General features: G+C 39.4%; 1 long non-coding RNA gene across 1 annotated transcript in view; it reads left to right on the plus strand.

Annotated features, from left to right (window-relative positions):
• Positions 1-1,836: 1,836 nt before the first annotated feature.
• The window catches only part of LOC131382522 (uncharacterized), an 80,404-nt gene continuing 55,026 nt past the window's right edge, over positions 1,837-27,214 (plus strand). Inside the window, exons 1-2 of the long non-coding RNA XR_009212068.1 lie at positions 1,837-1,921; positions 14,555-14,613. This is a non-coding gene — a long non-coding RNA (uncharacterized LOC131382522). The remainder of the gene's footprint in view (positions 1,922-14,554; positions 14,614-27,214) is intronic.

The raw sequence follows: 27,214 nt of genomic DNA on the forward strand, positions 1-27,214 counted from the left end.
CAATGGGGAAAGGATTCCCTATTTAATAAATGGTGTTAGGAAAACTGGCTAGCAATTATGCAGAAAACTGAAACTGGACCCCTTCCTTACACCTTTTACAAAAATTAACTCAAGATGGACTAAAGACTTAAATGTAAGACCTAAAACCATAAAAACCCTAGAAGAAAACCTAGGCAATACCATTCAGGACATAGGCATGGGCAAATATTTCATGACTAAAACACCAAAAGCAATGGCAACAAAAGCCAAAATTCACAAATGGGATCTAATTAAACTAAACAGTTTCTGTACAGCAAAAAAAAAAAAAAAGCTATCATCAGAGTAAACAGACAACCTAGAGAATGGGAGAAAATTTTTGCAATCCATCCATCTGAAAGGGCTAATATCAAGACACTACAAGGAACTTAAATTCACAAGAAAAAAACAACCCCATCAAAAAGTGGGCAAAGGATATGAACAAATACTTTTCAAAAGAAGACATTTATGTGACCAACAAATGTATGAATAAAAGCTCATCATCACTGGTCATTAGAGAAATGCAAATCAAAACCACAGTGAGATACCATATCACACCAGTTAGAATGGCGATCATTAAAAAGTCAGTAAACAACAGATGCTGGAGAGGATGTTGAGAAATAGGAACACTTTTACACTGTTGATGGGAGTGTAAATTAGCTCACCTATGGTGGAAGACAGTGTGGCGATTCCTCAAGGATCTAGAAATGGAAATACCATTTGACCCAGCAATTCCATTACTGGGTATATACCCAAAGGATTATAAATCATTCTACTGTAAAGACACATGCACACATATATTTATTGCAGCACTATTCACAGTAGCAAAGACTTGGAAACAACCCAAATGCCCATCAATGTTTTACTGGATAAAGAAATTATGGCACATATATACCATGGAATAACTATGCAGCCATAAAAAATATCTGAAGGCCTACATCCTGCAAATGTAGTATGTGAGAAATTTTAGTATATATCATGTCTTTTTTTTTTTTTTTTTTTTTTGAGGTGGTCTTGCTCTATTGCCCAAGCTGGAGTGCAGTGGCAGAGTCATAGCTCACTGTGGCCTCCACCTCCTGAGCTTAAGCAATCCTCTCACCTCCATCTCCCAAATAGCTGGGACCACAGATGTGTGCCACCATGCCTGGTTAATTTTTATTTTTTGTAGAGACAGGGTCTCACTAGTTATCCAGCCTGGTCTCAGATTCCTGAGTTCAAGCAATCCACCCACCTTGGCCTCCCAAAGTGCTGGGATTACAGGCATAAACCACCACATCCAGCCCATGTCTGTATTAAGCTGATTATATACAAAGCAGTTTAATGGGTCAATTATGAGCCCAACCTTCGCATCAGCCTGTCTGGGTACAAAGAGCTTGTTAGCTATAATTCTGGACAACGAATCTTTCATTTTCCCCATACATAAACTGGGGAAAAAAATTCTACCCATCTCATTTGGTTATTATTAAGCAGCAATTAACAGATAAACATTAATAATAATTATTAATTATAAATAAGTATTAATAAGAATTAACATGTCTAAAAGGCTTATAATAGAACCTAGAACATAGTAAGTGCCATGTAATTATTGGCTATAAGTATTTCAAAGGTTAAAGTAAGAAAAGTATCTTAGAATAAAGTGTGGAGAAGTTTTAAGTACTTTTTGTCTTTTAAAGGTCCAGACTACATAAAGGATTATTTACCCAAAATTCATCAGCACACCTCATATGTAGGAGAACAGCATCCGGCGTTAGAAAAAACTGGAGATCTCAGATATTTATGGAGGCCTGCCTCAAATGGAAGCTTGCCAGCAAAATATAAACACGAGCACGTTGGTGAAATTGGTTGGGGAGTACCACAGTTTAATTTTATCAACAAATCAAGACTGGAGAGTGGCTTTCATATCAAGGTATTGCTCTTAAATTTATGCTTTTCATAGTATACTGTTTTCTAACTTGAATTCTTTATGAATTTGCTTCCAAAGGAAATGTCGGGTGCTTGATTTCTCTTTGAGACATAAAGAGGTTTGAGTTTTGCAGAAAGACACATGTGAATAAATGCATGTGCTCCACTCCTGGAGCCCCTTTAATACACCAAGGGAAGGGTATGAGGAAAACGAAGCCATGGATAATCCAAAAGCGTTTGTGTTTGTCTTTGGAATGTATTCTGATTCACATTCAGGCTGAGGCACTTGGCACACACTCTTTCCCCATCCTAGCACTGCTTCATGCGTGGATGATGGAAAGAAAGAAGCCTGTGCTGGGCATCCCATAATCCACAGACCTAACACGTGTGTCTTAGATCTTTAAGATTCACTATATTGATAATGCCTTCGTATCAAGTATTAATAATTCAGGGTATGTTGTCAGAGGGTTTTAGAAACCTTGTCTTACTTTCTTTTGGTGATGTAGACATAGGCATGAGATCATGGTGTCTCCCCTGAAACAGAAGAGTGCACAAGTGATTTTAGAAGTAAAATCTGAGAATTTGGATATTTTTTTCCAGGCAGGCCTGTGCATTGTCTGAAAATTGAATGTATCAATCATGTAATAATTGAATTTCCTCAAATTCTTAAGTTTCACCTGGTAAAGGTTAACAAAAGGAAAAACCATTTATTATTTATTATTTATTTATTTAGAGACCGGGTCTCACTCTGTCACCCAGGCTGGAGTGCAGCGGCACAATCTTGACTCGCTGTAACCTCCGCCTCCCGGGTTCAAGCGATTCTCCTGCCTCAGCCTCCCAAGTAGCTGGGACTACAGGCACACGCCATCAGGCCCAGCTAATTTTTGTATTTTTGGTAGAGATGGGGTTTTGCCATGTTGGCCAGGCTGGTCTTGAACTCCTGACCTCAGGTAATCCACCTGCGTCAGCCTCCCAAAGTGCTGGGGTTATAGGCATGAGCCACAACACCCAGCCAGAAAAACCTTTTTCTGGCCCAAACTATGGCAGTCCAGGAGGGTGGATGGGAGCAGAGTCTTTGAGGTTACACTCTGATTTAGGTCTAGCTCTGTGACCTTGGGCAAATCAGTTCACCTCTCTGCATCTTTGTTTGCGTCTCTTCTACATGGCAGTATTCAGAGGCCCACTTCACAGGATCATCTAAATTTCTATCCTAGTTCTGCCACCTACTAGCTGTGTATGGCCTGGGTTAAGTTCATTTGCCTCTGTGCGTCAGTGTCTTCATTATGAAATCTCAGTTCTAGGATATTTTTTCTAGGCAGGCTTTTGCATTGTCTTTGCTCAGGTAACGGGCTGTTGTAAACAGTGCATAAGTTAGTATTAGTAAAGCACTAGAAGCAGTAACTAGCATGTATCAAGCCCTATATGTGTTTCATATTGTTATGTTGTGAGGACTATATATGAGAACCCAAGGAATGCACTGGGTGACATCCAGATTTTAGCTGTTAGTACTGTTGTGGTTGTATTTCATGTAATTCATTAAATTTAATATAATATTATATTTAATGTATTGTAATATGTTTAAATGCCAGGGCCAAGAAAAGGCACTGATGATAAGCAACGTCTCTTACAGCATATTCCAAAGAAGACCAGTTTCTGAGTGACAAGCTGAATATAATGAATGCTTAGGTTCTTAAACCGTGTCCTATTCCACTTAGGCAATAAAAATGAAAATCCAAGATTTGATTAAATATCAAACTAGCCACCAGCAAGAAAAGCCCAGCCCCAAAGCAAGGCAGCTGGGTTGAATAAAGTCCAGAACTTCTGTTGTCTTGGTGTTTCTCCTTGGGTGATGATGCCCTGCTCTCGGACACAGCCCTCAATCTGTCAGATCATCTTGAGTGTGTATAGCCTCTCTCCCTCTTTATCTTTAACTTAACCTATTTTTCTGCATAAATGAAGTGCAATCAAGCATTCCTTGGTCTTCAAAGCAGGCTGGGAATCCAAAAGAGATGATAGCTATGAGTTAGCCTTTCAGGAATGTATTTATTCTGTATCTTTAGTTAGTATTTCATGGATTACTTTTAATCACTGAACTGCTGGGTAATGGGGTCCTCTTTGTCTCTGAGACTGTGAACCACACAGTGATTTTCTTCCCCAGCTGTGGCACGCTCAGAAACTGCTTGGAATATACTATAAGAAATGTTGCTTGTCATCTGTGCACTTTCTTGGCCCCAGTATTTTAACAGTAATTGTTTTCAAGGGTCTAGCTTCCTCAGATAACAATCTTGAATAATACCTTAAAGCTCCTTGGACTTAAAGCTTTATAATAGGGAAAAAAAAGATTCACTGAGAATGACCACATGCACCAGCATTGAAGCATCTATAATTTCCTTAACAGTGAAGATCTAGGTTTTGTCACTGGGTCTACTCATCTCCCCCTCTGCATCTAAGGCATACCTCTCTCTCTTTCCATCCAAGGCAGATCAGAATATCTTTTTTTTTTTTTTTTTTTGAGATAAGGTCTCACTGTGTCACCCAGGCTGGAGTACAGTGGCATGCTCATAGCTCACTGCAGTCTCCATCTCCTGGGCTCAAGCAATCCTCCTACCCGGCCTTCTGAGAGGCTGAGACTACAGGCACATGCCACCACACCCAGATAATTAAAAAATTTTTTTTAGTAGAGACAAGGTCTGTGTTGTCCAGGCTGGTCTCAAACTCCTGAGCTCAAGTGATCCTCCCACCTCGGCCTCCCAATGTGCTGGGATTACAGGTGTGAGCCACTGTGCCCAGCTCATAGTGTCATTTTTGGAGTGTAGACTCAGACTTTTGATTCCTTATCAACCCTGTGCTTCAGGCAGCTACTTCTAAAAAATCAGACTTGGTGCATGAATTGACACTTGAGCCGATACATACACATACACTCCATGCATTCAAACATGCTCCTAATTACAAAGACTATACAAGAGTGGTGGCATTAACCCAGGGCCGCCCTCACAAGGGAGCTGGTAAACTTCAGTGTGGTGTCACTTTGAGAAATGTCTCAATCCACTTCCTGTTCGTTCTCCGGTTTCTTATCTGTCTATAGACCCTTTCCATATCCCTTGCTCTTCCTTGTCCCGTAATAATCCAAATCAAAATGGTCACTTCTTGTTTTAGTCTAACTGCAGAGACTCCTCAGTGTCTCTCATGGCAATTGCTTAGAGCTTCGATTTTAAGCAAAACTTTCATCTCTTGGATTTTTATAGCTCTAACAGCTGCTCTGCCTAATTTACTGCTCCAGGTTTATGTAAGACTAGCGGTTAAGGATGCTCAGGCACCTCTAATAGAGTCTTGGTAAAATGCCTGGAGCAGCTGCCTCCTACCTGGGAATGGTCTCTCCTATTTGGGGCACTAGGAGGGGTTCTGCAGATCATCTGGCTTTTTGCAGAAAGATAATAACTTCCATGCTGAGTGACACCTGAAAAGCTTCCCCCACGTTGCGGAGGTCAGTAAAAATCACAAGATCCAGTTTCTCTTCTGGATTTTTTAATGTTTAGCTATTTCCTACTGACTCTTACATGGGTTACAATGCAATAATAATAAATGTATGTATAAACAAGGACAGACCATTACTTTTATCATCTCGGATTTAAGAGCAGCACATTCTTTAAAAAAAAATGGATTTGGTCTCTATCAAACTATATATGTTGTTTCTGCAAGAATATGTGGAGACAATGTGAACAGTTTCTTTGGTTTCAATCCCATGCTAAACTGAGGAACTTTTCTAACTGCTGCTTAGCTGGTCGTGTCTCCTTTCTTTAACCCCAACCTCAATGGGATCTGCTGGCTTCCTAATGTCCATTTGCTGCACCTGTGCTCTGACCTCGTGACAAAATGATTTAAGTCATTTGGTTTTCTCACAGAAACAATGTTACACTGGACATGATGACTAACTTTTCATGGGTGTGACCCCAAAGAAAATATTAAATCAATCATAATATATTATAACCAATATATTATATATTTTAAAAACTATATGAGGTAATAAGGAGAATTGTGGGAACTCATCAACATATTTATATGTAATATGAGGTAATAAAAACCAAAATTTTGAGGCTTTGAAATCTCTGCCTCATTAACTGTCACAATTTCCGCTGTCATGAAATAGAGCTTCTTTGTGACGGCTTTATGGACATTTGAACAGCCTTCTGATGAAATGTTGAATTTCTTGATGACTATGGAATAAACTGATACAAGATTGGCTTATTAGACATTTAGCTTACTGTGAATTTATTTAGAGAAGGTAAACATTAAAAAAGCTACAATTGATTGTTTAATAAGAATGGTACTGTGATGATTTTACAGCTGAGGAAACTGAGGTATCAACAGGTGAGGTTCCTTGCCTGAGGCCACAGAGCTAGTAAATAGTAGAGCTAGGATTTCAACCCAGGCCATGTGAAATCAAGGACTCGGAGGAATGCAGGATGTATGAAATGCAATGATAGACAATGAGATCAGAACATTAGATTGGAGCCACTTTATAACGTACGCAGTTGTGTTATCATTTTTCTCTAAGGCAGGGTCAGGCTGTGGTCAAACCTACTTGATTTATCTTATAAGGTATGCATCCCTTTCTTCATGGTTCCATCAGTTGTCTCCTAGCATCCCACTTTGCATCATTTGCACACAATATAATTCATTTATAATATCAAAATAAATAGTAGAGGCCGGGCATGGTGGCTCATGCCTGTAATCCCAGCACTTTGGGAGGCTGAGGAGAATGGATTGAGGACAAGAGTTCAAGTCCAGCCTGGCCACCGTGGTGAAACCCTGTCTCTATTAAAATACAAAAATTAGCTGGACGTGGTGGCAGGCACCTGTAATCGCAGCTACTCAGGAGGCTGAGGCAGGAGAATCGCTTGAACCCAGGAAGTAGAGGTTGCAGTGAGCCAAGATCGCGCCACTGCATTCCAGCCTGGGTGACAGAGCGAGACCTTCTCAAAAATAAATAAATAAAAAATAGTAGAGATGGTACCACCCACATATTTGACATAAGAAATCGCTTGATAGTAGTTGTTTTTGAATTTGTATTTTGTAAGCACTTTATTGCCTTTCAAAACATATCAAATACAATCATTGGCATTATGGGGAAAAAAATGAGTGAGTTCTCACCAAGCCAAACCCTCTTTCCTTGCACTAACTCTATGCAGTCTTCTAAACTCCTACACAACAGTGTCCTCCTGTGTTTTCAGATTCATCTGGGAAAAATGTATTGCCAGCATGGAGTTTGTAGACCACCAAAATACATATTTCAGAATTTCTGCATTTTTTATCCCCAAATTCTCATTTACCTTGGGGTTCATCTAGAGCAATCATAAAAATAGCCACCAGTTTTGAGTCTCATTAAAATTCCTAATCTCCAGATGTTGTTATCAGTATAGACAATTTTAGAAACATAATAAAGCTTCCTTTTTCAACTAAGTTATAAAAGCAAAATAGAAAATAGCTTTTCTAAAATTAAGCATGTCTTTGGAGGGCTGCTGTTCTTTCCCAGATGAGTGTGTGTTTAGTTCTCACTTTTTACTTATAGTTATTTGCATCCTAACAGTTTGTGGTTTAACATAAAAATAATTACATTAGCACCTTTCATCCTTAAGGGCTGGTATAAAGTAATATATCTTATGATACCACCAGAAGGCTTTAGTGAGAGAGTACCACATGCTGACCATCTGTGAGGCGGGAGAAACATTGTCTAGCGAGACCAAATCACCCTCCTTTTTCTTGAAAATAATGTATTAACCTCTTTATATACAGATGTTACATTTTCTCCATTTTACAAAGCTTAGCTTTATCGGATTCTCAAATACATTGAAGGAAACAATTTCCTTATAAAATTTTACTTATATCTAAATTTCCGGAAAATAAATTTTATGTTTGATGCTTCCTTTTCCTAACAGACCATGGAAACATCAAGGGAGGTGTGTATCACTGATGTGTACTCTCTGCACTGTGTTCAAAGCAGTTCCACAAAGAGTAATGCCTTTGGAATGGGAAGCCTCTCTGTTGGTAGCCAGCGATGCTGCCACATTCAAGTGGGCATCCCAGCCCCCAATTACCTGGCCTCTCAACTAAGCACAGGGCTTTCTCTCTCTTTCAGAGGTGACTTTCTAGAAAATTATTGGCAAATTGGAAAACAAAAGTCCTTATTGTCACATCATTTGTTAGGATGTGAAAATTTAGGGGAAAAAAGGAAAGAAAAGAAAGAACCCAAAGTAATGTAAAGCTTGGTAGATGATTTTATCCCTTAATTTAGGCAGGCTAAAAATACATTGTGGTAGTTATGAACTCTTGTTAAGGCTTGACACAATATCTGGAGTATATGTCTAAATGTAAATATCACCTTTTAAAAAAATTTAGCTTCTTAAAGTCAGTAATTAAGGATATGTCACAGATTTTTCAACAAATGTTATTTGATGATAGTGACATACAAAGCTAAGAAAAGATGCTATAACTTAGAATAGGTGCTAGTAAAAGTGTGGTATGACTCCATAGCTAGGCTGTTAAGTATATTGTCAAAGAATTCTGAAACTTGTGTGTGAGCCAATATCCCAAGCACAGGTGGATCAAATACCAGGACATCTGTTTTCTAAATCTGGCGTTAATCCTGTCTTTTTAAGATCACTGGAGGAAATTCTTAAATCATTGTAAATTTATGTCTGTAGTTTCCCCTATATTCATATACAACACTCCCAGGGTATCTCAGCTATGTTGACAAAAACGCATAGCATGCATAGCAAATGAGACCAGAAACCTGGAGATTTCTTTTCCCGGATTAAATCTAGGAAACCAAGGAACTTTAATTGGGGAAGTTTAGGAATAGTTCATTAAATATAGGGGTGCCCCCCACTACATGGTCTCAGCTCAGTGTTTGGGCATGAAGAAACGGTACTGAAAATATATGCTATAAGAATCCACTATGACCACCTACTTGGGAAGAATTCATAGGAAAGTTTCTTTGTGGAAGTTTAGTGTGATTGATTATTGTCAGTAATTGCACTACACAGTCCTAGCCACATTCCAATGGCTTTAAGCAATTTGAGGTCTGAGATCTGTTGTATGTGTCTTTGTACTGACAACATCAATACCACATCAATACCAGCTCCCACCCACCATCTTCTAGTGCTTAGCATGTGGTAAATGATGATCAGTAAACGATGAGAAATGGAGACTGGAATCTATTCTATTCTCATGCAGTGTCTTTGTTGAGAGACCAAGTTGTAGATAAAGGGTAATGAATTTTTAAGTGTGTTTTAGGTTGGCAATTAGTCCACTCCCAGCTTATTCAATGAAATCATTCAAAACTATGTACCTTTTTTTTTTTTAAACGGAAACCGAAGGAAACTGGGCACAGTCTCCTTCATATCAAATCTCATGTTCACAATGCTTGTTTTACAACCCATAGTTGTAGAGCTAATTGGACAATTAACTTGGGGGGAGTGTACTTTCTAACCTTAGAATTAACAACAGTGGCAAACACATTAGAAAACTCCAAGGGTGAGTACAGTTGCAAAATAGGCCCTTGATGGTATTTCAGAAAGTCTGCACTGAGCACACATAGTGGCTTGGAAGCACTTGTATAGCTTTCTGTTGCTTGAATAGTCCACTCAGATTTCAGACCCTGCTAGGAATCATCAACCAGCTCTGGGTAAAGGGCTGAATCAGATGGCTGGTCATCCATCACAAATCATAACAATTCCCAAGAAAATTAACTCCAGTCTTTCTTTAAAAAAAAAAATCCTGGTGTATTTTGAATTATAGAATGAAATAAGGAAAATATTTATCTCCTTGGAAGGATACTGGGAGAAAATAAAAAAATTTACCTTTGTTGTTGTTGTTCTTGTTTTGTTTTGTTTTGTTTCGTTTTTTGTTTCCACCCACTGCATTGAAAAATATGCCTTTTCTCTGAGAATTAATGAGGCAATTAGCATTCATATGGCTTCTCAGGGCAAATCTATGTTTGTGGCCTGATAGGGTTTACAGGCCACAATGAGATTTACAAATCTCATGTAGAAATGTAATTCCCATAATCCCCATCAGTCAAGGAAAGGACCTGGTGGGAGGTAATTGGATTGTGGGGGTGGTTTCTCCTATGATATTCTCCTGATGGTAAGTTCTCACGAGATCTGATGGTTTGATAAGAGGCTTCCCTCTTCACTCTCTCACCTGCCACCATGTAAGACATGCCTGCTTCCTTTTCTGCCATGATTGTAAGTTTCCTGAGGCCTCCCCAGCCATGTGGACCGTGAGTCAATTAAACCTCTTTCCTTTACAAATTACCCAGTCTCAGGTACTATTTTCATAGCAGTGTGAAAATGGACTAATATATGACCATAATGAAAATGGAATGTGGATTTCAAGCTAAAATAGCCAGTTGAAGAACTTTTTATATTCTCCCTTTTCTCCCCTTGCATGCTAGTCCGAATGCCATTTTTTATAATGCCTCAGTTTTCCGATCTATGAAATGGGGATATATTGGTTTTCTACTGCATAACAAATTACCACAAATTTAGCAGCTTAAATGGATACTCATTTATTGGCTCACAGTTCTGTAGGTCAGAAATCCAGGGATGGCATGACTGGGCTCTCCACTCAGATCTCCCAAAGATGAAGGTGTTAACTATGGCTGTGAAGTCATCTGAGTCTGGGGCTGTCTTCCAAGTTCATATGGTTGTGGAAGATTTCATTTCCTCATGGTTGTAGAGCTGAACTTGTACTTCTGTTTCTTTGCTGGTTGTCAGCCAGGGGCCATTCTCAACATTCAGAGGCCACCCAGGCACCTCACTCCATGACCCCTCCACAAGTTTTTTTTTTTTTTTTTAGAAAGTCTCACTCTGTTGCCCAGGCTGGAGTGCAGTGGCACAATCTCAACTCACTGCAAGCTCTGCCTCCTGGGTTCAGGCCATTCTCCTGCCCCAGCCTCCTGAGTAGCTGGGACTACAGGCACCCGTCACCACGCCTGGCTAATTTTTTGTATTTTTAGTAGAGACAGGGTTTCACTGTGTCAGCCAGGATGGTCTCCATCTCCTGACCTCATGATCCGCCCACCTCCCAAAGTGCTGGGATTACAGGCGTGAGCCACCGCACTCGGCTGACCCCTCCACATCTTTAAAGCCAGCTGTGGAGTCTCCCTCTCATGCTTCAAATCCCCTTTGCCAAGAAGAGCCTAGGTCTTTTCAAGAGCTCTCCTGATTAGCTTAGGCCCACTGAGAATAATCTCCCTTTCTTCAAGTCAGCTGATTTGGGACTTTAATTACATCTGCAAAATCCCTTCACAGTAGGACCTAGATTTGTATTCAGTTGAATATCTGAGAACGCATGTATACCAGGGGGTGAGAATCTTGGGTGCTATCTTAGAATTCTGCCTACTGGCTGGGTACAGTAACTCACACCTGTAATCCCAGCACTTTGGGAGGCTGAGGCAGATAGATAGCTTGAGCTCAGGAGTTTGAGACCAGCCTGGGCAACACGGCAAGACCCTCTCTCTACTAGCTGGGCATGGTGGTGTGTACCTGTGGTCCCAGCTACTGAGGAGGCTGAGATGGGAGAATTGCTTGAACTTAGGAGGCAGAGGTTGCAATGAGCTGAGATTGTGCCACTGCACTCTAGCCTGGGTGACAGAGCCAGACCCTGTCTCAAAAAAAAAAAAAAAAAAAAAAAAAAAAACAACTACGTATTACAGGATAACAGTAATACCTTAGAGTATTAATAAACGGATTGAGATGTGTAAAGCACTTAGCACGCTCAACAAATGGGATCTAGTATTAATGTCTCTCTATACTATATTTTCCTGCTTGCATGGATTTTTAAATTATAGTATTGTAAGCACACTAGAAACGAGAGACTATGTTGCTCATTATTTGGATACTCCCCAGAAAGCAGAGATACTGGGGCCACAGTGAACAAACTCACAGAACCCAATGTTCAGACTATTTGCTGAAAGTAGATGAATTAATTCAGATTATTTAAAAACTATAGTTAAAAGAGACCAGGATATCATTAATGTTGGTACTCAAGCCCACCTATAATGTGGCATAAAATGAAGTACGTATGGGTCTCTGCATGGAACTTTTTTTTTCCTTTAACAAGAGAAATGCATCACTGAATCCATGCCTTAAACACCGACATTTTTCAGAAAGAATTGTTTTGTTTCTACTCATGTTCTGAATGTAAAATGAATACTTCAAATGTTCCATTCATGCAAAAGCCTTTATGTCCCCTTTCTCCCTGTAATAGTTCCAATCTAGAATAGGCAACATTATGCAATTTGGTGACCCTGCCGCAACAATGGAAATGCTTCTCACAGGCTGTGGGAAGAAAGACACCTAAGGGGTTAACAGTAATATTTTGCAAATTGAGGCAAGTGAAGGAAAAAACACATTAGCATAAGAAAAGATAGCCGTAGGGAATTTTCCACTCAAATGTTTGGTACTGAGAGCCCTATGTTACCAAGGAGGAGGCTACAGAAGAAAACCCTTAGTGTCTATGCATTCTTGAATTACATTGCCATTGTATTCGTTCTACGGGTGAGAAAGACCTCATAGTTATAGAGATGGAAAATTGTTCTTTCTAGAAGTAAGGAAAGTAAAAATTGGATATAGTAAGAAAACCATCTTGGATTATTGCAACAAAGCAAAAGGATTCCTCAGGAACAGTCCCCAAGACTTCCTAAATGTGTCAGGACTAAACTAGAGTTTAGAGATTAAAAGTGAAAGTCTTAAGCAATGATTTTAATTTTTAACCAGAATGTGCCCCAAATGTCTGCAATTAATTTAACTCAAATTTAACAGTTTTTACTCATTTTAGAAATTGTGTAACTCATGATATGTGAATGTAGTTAGCAAGTATTTCCCTTTTGTTAATAAATAGACTTAATTTGAAGATTGATCTGTAGGAAATATCCAAATTGGAGTTGTAATTCTTTTCGTGGAAAACATTTAAAATAAGTGTAAAAGGTTCTCACTGATTTAAGATAGAAAATATAATAATTGTTACCCATTTCTATGAAGATATTGAATTGGTTTTGAAATCAATCTTTACTCTTAGGAATGATTGGCCAGTAAAAAAAAAAAGATTTATCTTAGTCTGAATTTTATTAGGTTTAACACTACAGTAAACATAGATGTCCAAATAAATCGTGATGCATTTCGTTAATAAATTAAGATAGAGAAGGACCAGCTTATTTTAGATAACAAATTGTTTATAGGGACTGATATCTATAGGAGGAATGGAAAAAAGATGTGTTATTTTGTTTCTGAGAAAGGTCTTCCCCAGTTAAGAAGATGCAATTTTGGGTTATTAAAGATAGGAATAGCATAAAACTAAAGATCATCCAAGTCCTGCAAAATTTGTCCAGAAGCTGATAATAAAATTACTTATAAGTCAATGGATAAGGTCAATTTTCAGGGAATCATGTCAGCAATCAATTGAGAAAAAAACCTGTCCCATGATCTTTCTATTATATGCAGATTATTTTCAAAGTTTCTATGGAATAGTGACCTTGCTTATTTTGTGCCTTCCTTTGTTTATTCAATTTATGTGTGAACATTGAAGAGATTAAGGTTTCAGGTCTTTATCCCAGAGAAGATGACACAAATAAATGAATTTGCCTTCTCAAGCAGAGACTGTGGTAGTCAATAAGGAAAGTCATTCTAAACTGAAGCTTAAGGGAAAAGGAAGAGGAGAGAAGAGAATTTAAAAAGTGCTAAGTAACATCATTCCTTTAATGTTGAAATTTTTATAATAGGATTTTGCCACTTTTTGAGATGTTATGAATATCGCATCCCATACTAATGTAAGTAAAAAATGCATCCACAAATGAAGTGAAATACTTTTTGATAATTTATGTCATGGCTTCTCAATCCTAGTATAGAAATTTCAGAAATGGTTATAGACCAATACGTTTTTCGATATAAATTTGACACTTTTATTCCCCATGCTTATTTACAAGATGTGCCATCCATCTGACAGTTCCTGGAGAAGAGGAGTCAGTATATAGCAGTCATTCATTCAGTAATAACAGATCGTTTCAATGCACATGGGGGGGGGGGGGGGTGGGAATTATTTTTTAATCTAAGAACCACTCTAAGCCACCAAATACCTTATCAATACTCTGAATTATCCCTTCTGAAACGAGTTTTCAAATCTACACTTTACCACAGTCTGTCTATAATCCAGCTCTTTCCTAAATTATTGCGACCACATTTTTTTGATTCTGTAAGGAGAAAGTAAAGTGAAAAGAGGTAACCTGTTTGAGTCTAATGACAGTAGTTTAGAATGCTCATTTATTTATACATAGAATCATAAAGATGGAAAGCAACTTAGTGATTACGCATCACACTTTTCTTGCTACCCAACACCCCTCCTTTCAAAGAGGGAAAGTAAAGCACATAGGGTCTTGCTTATTTTACTTCTTGTACTTTTTTCCTCTCTGTTCAGGAATCAAAAGACTGTTTTCTTCTCTGATCTTCTTTTAACTGAATTTAGCATTTCCTATTTCATTTCCCAACCTGACTTCCTTTTTTGACTAGAAATATGGATACTTAGACCTGCTACCTATTTACTTAGGAATTATGGTACATTAATTTTCTTCCTTTTACAGTATGAAGAACTAAGTCAAGCTTCTCTTGATTCAATAACCCACAGATATCAAAACCCATGGTAAGCAAATATGAATATATTTTTATTAATTACTGTGTTTCTTTCCTAAATTGGTAACAGGATTCATTTTTGTAAACTTTTAAGTGTATTACCACTTTTTAAATTTCATGTAGGTTTTTGATAAATTTACAAATTTTTATTTCTAATAAACACAGTAAATCTTCACTATCTGCTAAATTTTAATCAAGAGGAGAAAAGGAATAACGCAAGCATAGTTAGAATGAGAAACTTAGACTGTAGTAAAGAAAAGGAGAAGCAAGCCTGAAGCTATTAAGAATGGCAACTGGATTCGTAGATTAGCTTTAACTTTACAAATAATTATCTCTGTGGAAGAAACAATTTTTTTCAGATTAAACTCATTTCATGCTGTTGGCCTGGAAACCATCATAATGGGTAATCTTGGTTAATAAACATAATCTTACTAAAGTCACATAATGGCTTCAATTCACATTATCTTATGGCAGCTTCTGACCCAAATGAAACATGGGTAGCTCACGGCATGTTAAATTACAGGAAACAAGCAAAAGCTGACTTGTCATCTAGGTATAACATATGATTCAGATTCCAAAGAGGGAAAAGATAATCAGCATTGCTCTTACAAGACTGCAGATTGAATACTGTCTTTGTTACCATAGGTTTTTGAAGGTGAGGATTCTGGGGCTTTTTTTACTTCACTTTTAATTGTTGAAGGATTTAGCTATTAGCATATGCAAAATCACTGGATTTTATTAGCCCTGAGGTGGCTATACTATACCAACATAAACTGCATCAAATAGAGAAAAGACTTCAAACCCCATGTCAAAAGCCTATTATTTCAGAACAAAAAGATACCCTAGTGGGCAATTCCTATAACTTATTAAGCACGTACCATATTTAAAGCCACAAAGAAACAGGTATACTTTAAAGCATGAATAACACATATTCTCATTAAAATATTCTACTTCATTTGTTTAGATAGCATTGCAAGCATCTACTGCAATTACCTTATCAAATATTTCCAAGCAAAGAAAAACATTAAAGACCACTGAAAATCAATGAAACTTCAACAAGCATTGGTGATAAAAGCATGAAAATGTGCTGCATTTATTTAAACATTAAAAACTTGTTGGAGGGTATCTGAGAAACACTGAATCCCTGGGCATGTTCTTTGAATGAAAGAATGTTGGCTGTATTCATTTCTAGGGAATATGCTGTGGGTTGAACTGAGTCATGAGGATGTAGAATAGTTATGAAAGAGACCTCGTATTTAGGAGATTGCAGATTCAACTAGGAAATTGGGCGTATATGTGAAGAAAAATAACAAAATTACTTTGCAAATACTGAGAGCCAAATTAATAATGAAGATAATATTTAGAAAATTATAGCTAGAATTTTTTTTAATTAAATGTATTGACAACCTCCTGGACTCATCTATAACTCCTGGCTTGGGTCCTATTTAACTAGTCAGACACCAACAGCCTGAATACTGCTTCCTTTGTGAGACTATAAGCACCTACCCTGTTTCAAAGCCCTTGTTGGCAGGATACTTTTGAATAGGGCCCTGACTCAGGTTCAGGTGTGCCCCACCCCTTTGCATTCTCTAAGGTGGCCTGAGAGCCATCTTTTTCCTGGGCAAAGGTTAGTGCTGAGTCTCCCAACCAGTTTTCATGTTCTGTTCTTTTCAGTCAATAGCATTCACTCAATATGTTCAGCATCTCCTGGGTTCAAAGCACTGTTAGATTCTGTGGCCATCATGGTGAACCAGCCAGCCTCAGTATATGCCCTTCTTGGAACTTGTATTCTAGGGGAGGAGGCAGACATTGAAGCAGCAACATGGCTTTTAAAAAATAATGTATTGGCTGGACACAGTGGCTCATGCCTGTAATCCCAGCACTTTGGGAGGCCCAGCAAGGCAGGAGGATCAATTGAGGCCAGGAGTTTGAGTCTAGCCTTTGCAACATGACAAAACCTCATCTCTACAAATAATACAAAACTAACTGGACATGGTGGCTGTGCCTGTCTCCGCTATTCAGGATCCTGAGGTGGGAGGATGGCTTAAGCCCAGGAATTCAAGACCAGCCCGGGCAACATAGAATCCCCATCTCTACAAGAAAAATTAAAAAAATTAGCCAGGAGTGGTGGTGCACACATGTGGTCCCAGCTACTGAGGGGGCTGAGGTGAGGTGGGAGGAACACTTGAGCCCGGGAGATCGAGGCTGCAGTGAACCTTGATCATGCCAGTACACTCCAGCCTCGGCAACAGAGCCCCTTCTCCAAAAATAAAAAATAAATAACAACAAACCATACTGTTTCTCAAACTTAAAAGCAAATGTTTTAAATTACAAATATAATTCATGCTTATGGCAACAAATCAAACAATATAGAGGTATACTGAGAAAAAGTTAATATCTGACCTGAATCCATCCGGTTTCTGATAAAATAGTTCATTATAAAAGAATATTTATAGGATGTAAAGAGAAGGTTTTCCCAGGGCACCCACTTGGACTGAGGGTCAGATAAGTGTATACTGAGGGAAGTGATTATTAAGCTGATGTTGAAAAGATAGGTGAGGCCGGGCACGGTGGCTCACGCCTGTAATCCCAGAATTTTGGGAGGCCAAGGTGGGTGATCACTTGAGGTCAAGAGTTCAAGACCAGCCTGGCAACATGGTGAAACCCTGTCTGTACTAATAATACAAAAACTGGCCAGGCGTAGTAGTGGGCGCCTGTAATCCCAGCTACTTGGGAGGCTGAGGCAAGAGAATCACTTGAACCCAGGAGGTGGAGGTTGCAGTGAGCTGAGATGGTGTCACTGTACTCCAACCTGGGCGACAGAGAAACTGTGTCTCAAAAAAAAAGAAAAAAGGTAGGTGAGTACAAGATCATTCCTGGCAGAGAGAACAGCATGAGCCAGGCCCTGAGGTGGGAAAGAGTACATCAAATTACAACCTGTGCTGCCAGACTGTATAGAAAGCAATGGGGAGAGTAATGAGATGAGGATCAGATTTTGTAGAACCTTGTGACCTGGGTTAGAGAATTTGGATTTTAATAAATATAAGAACAAAGAAAAATCATTAGAAGATTTAAAATAGAAAGCAACTTGATCCTAATTGTTTTGTTAAGATCATTCTGGAATGTTGGAATGTTATATGGAGAATGGATTGGAAGGTGACAAGAACAGCTATAGAAAGATCAGCCAGGGCCAGGCTTGGTGGCTCACACCTGTAATCCTAGCTACTGGTGAGGCTGAGGCAGGAGAATCATTTGAACCCGGGAGGCGGAGGTTGTAGTGAGCCGAGATCACACCACTGTACTCCAGCCTGGGCAATAGAGCGAGACTCCATCTCAAGAAAAGAATAAATAAATAAAAAAGAAACATCAGCCAGGAGACGATTTCATTTTTACAGGCCCATCTTGAGTTTTCAGTGGGCTTTGCAAACAAGCCAAAACAATGTGATTATGGAGAGCTGGGGCCAGGGGAAAGGTTCAGTTGAGCTTTTAAAGAAAGGTGGGCTTTAAGTAAATGGAGAAAAGAGGAGACCATATTCATTATAACGATGGGGAAGTAAAGCATGTGTATACAGCAATCTGATGAAGCAGATTTAACATTATCTTAATTTTACAGATGAAGAAATTGAATGTCAGAGATTGTCACATGACCAGGTTCACAGAGCTCATATCCTATTGATCTGGGTTGGGATCTGGACTTGGACATTTTATTTATTTATCTTTTTTGAGACAGAGTTTTGCTCTGTTGCCCATGCTGGAGTGCAATGGTGCAATCTCCGCTCACTGCAGCCTCTGCCTCCCACGTTCAAGCCATTCTCCTGCCTCAACCTCCCAAGAAGCTGGGACTACAGGCATGCACCATCATGCCCAGCTAATTTTTGTATTTTCAGTAGAGACAGGGTTTCGCCATATTGGCCAGGCTGGTCTCAAACTCCTGACCTCAGGTGATCACCCACTTAGCCTCCAAAAGTGCTGGGATTACAGGCATGAGCCACCACACCCAGCTAGGGCTTGGACATTTTAAAAGAGCTCTACAAATGATTGTGATGTATCACCAGGGCTGAGAACCACTAGTGACCACTGAGAAATGAAAGGGACTGAGGCTTGTGGGATGCCCACTTTGAGGGCAAGATAAATGGGAGCCACTGAAGAAGAAAGGGAGCCTTAGAGGTCAGTTCCTATAGAAGGCTATAGCAGCCGGTGAAGAATTTTGAGAGGAAGAGTTTAATGCAAGGAAACAAAGAAATCAAGGAAAACACAGCAGACAAATGTTTAGAGGTGATCAGTGGCCTCAGAAAAAGCAGTACAGGAAAAGTAGGATGCTTTGAGTCAGTGTCACTAGTGCCGAGGAATGTTTGTCTACTGACATAATGCAGGCAAGAGTCCACTCTGTTTATGACCTGAGAAATTCAGTTAGAGCACAATTACAGGACTTCCTCCATTCGAAGGCATATTTTTTACATTTTAATATTCTTGAAATCAGGATGCATTTTATAATAGTTGTTTATAAATGCAATGTTCAAATGTAGTGCTTTTTTTTGGCCTCCAGTGTAAAACTGTATTAAATTGATCGCCACACGCAGTGGCTCAGGCAGGACATAGTGACTCACAACTTTAATCCCAGCATTTTGGGAGGCCAAGGCAGGCAGATCACCTGAGGTCAGGAGTTTGAGACTGCCCTGGCCAAAGTAGTGAAATCCCATCTCTACTAAAAACACAAAAATTAGCCAGGCATGTTTGTACATGCCTGCGATCCCAGGTACTCAGGAGGCTGAGGCAGAAGAATCACTTGAACCCAGGAGGTGGAGGTTGCGGTGAGCTGAGATCATGGAACTACGCTCCAGCCTGGGTGACAGAGTGAGACTGTCTCAAAAAAAAAAAAAAAAAAAAAAATCAATGGTGTGTTATACAATTAATTGTATCTTAAAGACTGATAAAGATGTAGGTTAGCAAACTGATGACTTGCTATGTGCTAAGTGCTCAGAATTTAAAAATTTGTATGCAGGGTCCTTACTCTTAGGTTGCTCACAGAATTTTCAAGGCAGATACATGTAACAGACAATTTCAGCACAAGGTTCACTGATGGAGAGACAGTGCAGTTATTGGGTGTAGGTTAACCCGTTTTTGTTTGTTGTGTGTGTGTGTGTTAAATATTTAATCTATTTTGATTTTTTAAAAATTTATAAATTAAAGGAAATGTACTGTTGTTTTAAATATCCCAGGTTTCTCTAGATATGTGACCCAATGATTTGTTTTCATATAATCTCTTCTGTTTGCAATTGGGTGTTTCCCTATATATACGTACAGTATTTCTAATTTCAACAAGCAGAATAAAAAGCATAGATAGGAAATAGAGGAATGGTTTACAGTCCAATTAAGAGAGGTCATAGGAGAGTGTATTGGCAAACAACGAATTGGCAGCACTTTTGTTTTTTCTCTAAGAGGTGAGTGGATTCTGCAGGAGATACTCACCATTACCGAAGAGCCCACCCTACCTTCTAGGCCTTTAATAAATAATATGAAGGCTATCTTCAGAAATACCTTTGTTTATCTTTTCTAATGAGAGCAAACTTTCCTGTGTGATAATCTCTTGTTCTGGATGTTTCTGAGTCATTGAACTCTAGAAAAACTATTTCCAGGGATAGGACTTCTTTATCTCTTTGGAATACAACTTCTTATCTTGGTAGTTGTAATTATTGTGTTATTAAACAGCTAGGCATGAGATTGACCTCAAAGTCAGTGGGTTTCTCTAAAGCTACATTGATTTAAAGGCAAACAAGTTTGGAAAGGGACAGTGTTCTTGTAGTTCCTTTGTATTAGTCCATTTTCACGCTGCTGATAAAGACATACTTGAGACTGGGAAGAAAAAGAGGTTTAATTGGACTTACAGTTCCACATGGCTGGGGAGGCCTCAGAATCATGGTGGGAGGAGAAGGCACTTCTTACATGGTACCAGCAAGAGAAAATGAGGAAGATGAAAAAGTGGAAACTCCTATAAAACCATCAGATCTTGTGAGACTTATTCACTACCACGAGAATAGTATAGGGGAAACTGCCCCTGTGATTCAAATGATCTCCCACCAGGCCCCACCCAGAACACATGGGAATTATGGGAGTATAATTCAAGATGAGATTTGGGTGGGGACACGAGCCAAACAATATCATTCTGCCCCTGGCCCCTCCAAATCTCATGTCTTCACATTTCAAATCCAATCATGCCTTCCTAACAGTCCCCCAAAGTCTTAACTCATTTCATCATTAACCCAAAAGTCCATAGTCCAAAGTTTCCTCTGAGACAAGGCAAGTCCCTTCTGCCTATGAGCCTGTGAAATCAAAAGCAAGCTAGTTACTTCCTCAATACAATGTGAGTACAGGTAATGGGTAAATACAGCTGTTCAAATGGGAGAAATTGGCCAAAACAGAGAGGTTATACAGGGCCCATGCAAGTCCAAAATCCAGCGAAGCAGTCAAATTATAAAGCTCCAAAATGATCTCCTTTGACTCCAGGTCTTACATCCAGGTCACGCTGATGTAAGAGGTGGGATCCCATGGTCTTGGGTAGCTCCACCCCTGTGGCTTTGCAGAGTACAGTCTCCCTCCCAGCTGCTTTCCAGGCTGGCATTGAGTGTCTGTGGCTTTCCCAGGCAAATGGTGCAAGCTGTCAGTGAATTTACCATTCTGGGGTCTGGAGGACAGCTGCCCTCTCCTCACAGCTCCACTAGGCAGTGCCCCAGTAGGGACTCTGTGGGGGCTCCAGCCCCACATTTCCCTTTCACACTGCCCTAATAGAGTTTCTCCATAAGCACCCCACCCCTGCAGAAAACTTCTGCCTGGGAGTTTCCATGCATCTTCTGAAACCTAGGCGGAGGTTCTCAAACCCTAATTCTTGACTTACGTGTACTCGCAGGCTCAACACCATGTGGAAGCCGCCAAGGCTTGGGGCTTGCACCTTCTGAAGCCATGGCCCAAGCTCTATGTTGGCCCCTTTCAGCCATGGCTGGAGCAGCTGGGACACAGAGCATCAAGTCCCTAGGCTGCACACAGCACGGGGACCCTGGGCCCAGCCCATTAAACCATTTTCTCCTAAGTCTCTGGGCCTGTGATGGGAGGGGCTGTCACAAAGACCTCTGATATGCCCTGGAGACATTTTCCCTGTTTTGGGGATTAACATTCTGTTCCTCATTACTTATACAAATTTCTACTGCCAGCTTGAATTTCTTGTCAGAAAACGGGTTTTTCTTTTCTATCACATTGTCAGACTGCAAATTTTCTGAACTTTTATGCTCAGTTTCCCTTATAAAACTGAATATCTTTAGCAGCAACCAAGTCATATCTTGAATGCTTTGCTGCTTAGAAATTTCTTCCACCAGATACCCTAAATCATCTCTCTCAAGTTCAAAGATCCACAGATCGCTAGAGCAGGGGCAAAATGCCACCAGTCTCTTTGCTAAAACCTAACAAGAGTCATCTTTGCTCCAGTTCCCAACAAGTTCCTCATATCCATCTGAGACCACCTCAGCCTGGACCTTATTGTCCATGTTGCTATCAGGTTTCTGGTCAAAGCCATTCAACAAGTCTCTAGGAAGTTCCAAACTTTCTCACATTTTCCTGTCTTCTTCTGAGGCCTCCAAACTGTTCCAACCTCTGCCTGTTACCCAGTTTCGAAGTTGCTTCCACATTTTTGGGTATCTTTTCAGTAACACCCCACTCCTGGTCCCAGTTGACTATATTAGTTGACTTTTTCATGCTGCTGTTAAAGACATACTTGAGACTGGGAAGAAAAAGAGGCTTAATTGGACTTACAGTTCCACATGGCTGGTGAAGTCTCCTTACATGGTGGTGGCAAGAGAAAATGAGGAAGATGCAGAAGTGGAAACCCCCGATAAAACCATATCTTGTGAGAGTTGACTACCACAAGGACAGTATGGGGGAAAACACCCCCATGATTCAAATAATCTCCCACTGGTCCCTCCCACAACATGTGGGAATTATGGGAGTACAATTCAAAATGAGATTTGGGTGGGGACATGCCAAAACCATATCATCTTTCTACTCATGATTTCATAGAATTTTTTTCAAGTCATGTTCTTTTCAAATAAAAAGCAAGGAGTACTGATTCATTGGTAAATTTTACTTCCTTTCACAATGTGTTAATTTTCCTTACCTCAGAGACAGTGGATCAGCAAACATGAAATACCTAAATACAAATCCTTAAAATACCAACCAGCAATCCCAAATTACCCAAAAAATACAAATAATGTGTTTGTCTGCTGTACAAAGTAAATAGATTCTGGATTTCCCTGTCATTTTACAGGCCAGAAAGGAATTTAGACGAAGTGATTTTGGAAAGTCTAGCCTAAGCCTTTTCCCCTTTTTCTTCACCCCCCATCTGTAGTGAGAATGTATGGAAAACTACTCAAGGTTCTGAAATCACTGAGCAATCTGAACTTTCATCCATCCCTGACATATTTCAGCTAGTCACCTAGTTAGGGAAAGCATTTCACTGCAATAGGAACTCACACATGGGAACTTGGCTCCTCAGACACCATTTCCCACCAATCTGACATTCTCTGCAGGTTTAGCTCCTCAAAACTTTCCTATTCTTTTCTGTATGCATTTTTGTGTGTGTGTGCGTGTCCTCTTTGTTCTACTTGGAATAACTTTTAAATTTTCTCACAAAGCACTCTCCGGCATCTATTTCTTTGACTTAGTCATAAAATGGGGGAATTTAACATTCATTCTTCATTCAATCAATCTGTGTACTGCTTAATGAGGAGCTGCATATAGAAAGGTGGTCCCATAAGGTTATAATACTATATTGTTTACCTTTTCTATGTTTGGATATGTCTAGATACACAAATACTTACCATTGTGTTATAATTGTCTACAATATTCAGTACAGTAACATGCTGTACAGGTGTGTAGCTTAGAAGCAATAGGTTATACCAAATAGCCTAGGTGTGTTGTGGGCTATGCCGTCCAGGTTTGTGAAGGACACTCTATGATGTGCACACAGTGATGAAACTGCCTACTGGCACGTTTCTCAGGACATGTCCCGTTAAGCGATGTGTGACTGCATTTAGTACTCACGTACTAGGTGGTAGGCACCACGGCAAAGCATTTAGGAAACAAAGATAAATCAAAGTCTGGCACCTACCATCAAGAAGCTTATAACAGGGAAAATAAAAATAAGATATAAAACTGGCAGTTTAACCTGACAGGATATGGTAGAATGGGAAGCCGTGTGCTGTGGCTGCTCACAGTAGGAAACATCTCTAGCTTGATGGAAGCCCCCAAAACATAAGCTTGAATATATTTTCTCCTTTGTGAACTGTTTAACATTCCCACAGACCCTCCCTTCAGTCTCCATTTTGCCTGCTTGTTTTTGAGACGGAGTCTCACTCTGTCACCAGGCTGGAGTGAAATGGTTCAATCTCGGCTCACTGAAACCTCCACCTCCCAGTTTCAAGCAATTCTCCTGCCTCAGCCTCCTGAGTAGCTGGGATTACAGGCACCTGCCACCACGCCCGGCTAATTTTTGTGTTTTTAGTAGAGATGGAATTTCACCATGTTGGCCAGGCTGGTCTTGAACTCCTGACCTCAGGTGATCCACCTGCCTCGGTCTCCCAAAGTGCTGGGATTACAGGTGTGAGCTACCACTCCCAGCCTCAGTCTCCATTTTGAAGACCGACTCAACTCCATTGCCGATTGGTCTTCCCCCCAAGATCGTGCAGCAGGCAGTGTTTTGCTTTTGCTTTTGCTTTCCCTTTCCCTTGCATTGAACACGGTGCTTGGCATAAATGGGCACTTGATACAATTTGCTGAATTGTGTATAAAAGATAAGTCCTGGTCTATATTGTATGCCTAACAGCTCAAATGACTGTTGTTTAGGCTTGAGAAGCTGACTGCGTTCATGTGCTGAGGACTTCCTTAGAGGAAATTTAAGCCAGGCATAGAAGGAACATTTTAGGGAAACTTCTAGCTGTCTCCATGGGTGAATTTTTCAATATGTGCAAATGAAAGACTTCAGATTATTAATCAATGGAATTACACTCAAACACCATTCTAGAAAGAAATGATGACATGCCTGTGATCTAATGTCACAATAAAGATGCATCTTCACCAACTGGGGGTGCCTGATAAATTTGCCACTTACTTGCTGATTTATGGATTTGTCTTAAGGAACACTTACGGAACACTGCAAGTTCCTGTGGACTGTCATTGTTGGTAGATGGGGTTGGGGGTCAAGAGGCTGCAAATCCCAAGGTAAGGACAGCCAAAGTGGTTGTCAGCCATGACCAGAGAAACATGGGTTTTAAAGGACCAAAATTAACTACAACCTTCCCCAGTTTTTCATTTGCTTGAAAGTCACAGAAACACAGCTCTTTTCAATATTGCCTCTCCTAGTCTGCTTTTTTTTTGCTTTGTAATAGAAGCAAGATCATATATAACTGATCCACTTTCTTGTGGTCTGTCTGCTCATAATCTTAGACTTCATTAGTTAGCCACATTCAACAGGCATGCAGCATGGCTGAGTTGAAAGAGCACTGAATTGAGAATCAAAAAAATTGGATTCACTAGGAATTTATCCTTCCCAAGTAAGTAATAAAGGAGATGTACAAAGTTTTGCTGGAAGGAAGCCTAACAATATGTGAACAGGAATAAAAAGTCAGAAATCACTTAATATCCCGCAAATAGGGAATTCTAATCAGTCATGAAGCAGTATCTGTATGCTAATTAAGTACAATGGCTTTGAAGACAGATTTCCTGAATTCAAGTCCCAGCTTCACCACCTCTTAGCTATGACACCTTGGGCAAGTTATTTAAACTATGCCTCAGTTTTCTAATCTGTAGAATAACAGAATCTACTCCACTGGATTGTTGTATAGATAGTATTGTTAAATATACAGACTTAGAACAGCATTTGGTACATACAAAGGGCTTAATAAATAGTATGACCACATAATTTATCACCCAAGGCAGGACACTTTTGAAAATGAAAGAGGAAGCTAATCAATGAGTCACCAGGACAACAGGATAAACTGAAACTATCCTGAACAAAGCAGGCCAGTCTATAAATACTATGTATTAAACAAATACAGTACACTGAAATAATGAAACATATATTAAAATTCATATTAGCTAAAAATGATCAGGATATTCAGTATGGTCTAGAAATTGTATACTATATAGGCGAGTTAATCCTTCAAAAGTAGAACAAAAATCCTTAAAAAAATCCTTCAAAAGTAGAACAAAAAGTCTGAGATGGAAAAGAAGAGGAAAAATAAGAGTTCAGTTAAAATGTATAATATCTAATCAAGGATTCAGAAAAAGGTCAGAGAAAACAGAAGGAAGTAATATAAGAAAATTTATCGGAAGAGAATAATAAATTTCCAGAATGAAAGTTTCCATTAATGGTGGGAAATGGCTCTTGCCTGTAATTCTAGAACTTTGGGAAGCCATGGCAGTTGAATTACTTGAGCCCAGGAGTTCAACACCAGCCTGGGAAATATGGTGAGATCCATCTCTACAAAAAATACAAAAATTAGCTGGGCATGGTGGTGCATAACTGTAGTCCCAGCTACTTGAGAGGCTCAGGTGGGAGGATCACTTGAGTCTGGGAGATTGAAGCTGCCATGAGTCAAACATCCCACTGCCCTCCAGCCTGGGTGACAGAGCAAGACTCTGTCTTAAAAAAAAAAAAACTCTCATCAAATGTGAATTGAAAAAAAAAACAAAACCACATACAGGCATGTCATTGTGAAACTTCATAATATCAGAATGAAAAGACAACTCTAAAGCCTTCAAGAGGAAAATTAGAATATTTACCGAGGATCAGGAATCAATATGGTATCACATTTCTTGACACAATGCTGGTCTCTAGAAGACACTGGGGCAATGACTTCCATAGTTGATAGAAGATGACTTTTAACCTAGAATTTTATACCCAGCCAATGAGCAAGTAAGAAGATAGAAAATAAATTTTCAGGCATTTATGTACTCAAAAAATGTACCTCCAAGCTTTTTTTTTTCCCCAAGAGGCAGCTGAAGAATGTTATCTAGCAGGACAAGCAGGTAAAACAAAGAAAAAGGAGTCCAGTCCAGGAACCAAGGTACCCAACAAAGGTGACAGGCAAAGGGAATTCCTAAGACAGTGTTAAAGGACTAGGAATGTGGCTATGCAGGAGCCTAGGGAACTTTGAATTCAAACAGGAACAAGCAAATTAGGGGCTCCAGAAGGAGCTTTATCGAGTATAAGTATTGGGTTAAATACAGTACTAGAACCAAATGGGCTAAAAGTGCTTGCTTTGGGGGAAGAGAACATTGGAACAGGGAGAGAAGGGGATTAACATTTTAATAAGCATTTTAGTGTTATTTACATGTATTATCTACATGTATCTAGATTATTTCATTAAAATGGAGAAAAGCACTCTATTATGTACATGTAAAAGTGTTCTATTTGGTAAAAATGAAAACTATTTATACTTAAATAATGATTAAAAAATTGATTTCCTTGTTTGACCCCTTTCTGGATATTTTATTAGATATTATACATTTTAATCTCTTATTTTCTTATTTCTTTCATCTTTTCCATCTCTCGGACTTTTTGTTCT

This window comes from Hylobates moloch, unplaced genomic scaffold, assembly GCF_009828535.3.
Source record: "Hylobates moloch isolate HMO894 unplaced genomic scaffold, HMol_V3 SCAFFOLD_38, whole genome shotgun sequence".
Lineage (NCBI taxonomy): Eukaryota > Metazoa > Chordata > Mammalia > Primates > Hylobatidae > Hylobates > Hylobates moloch.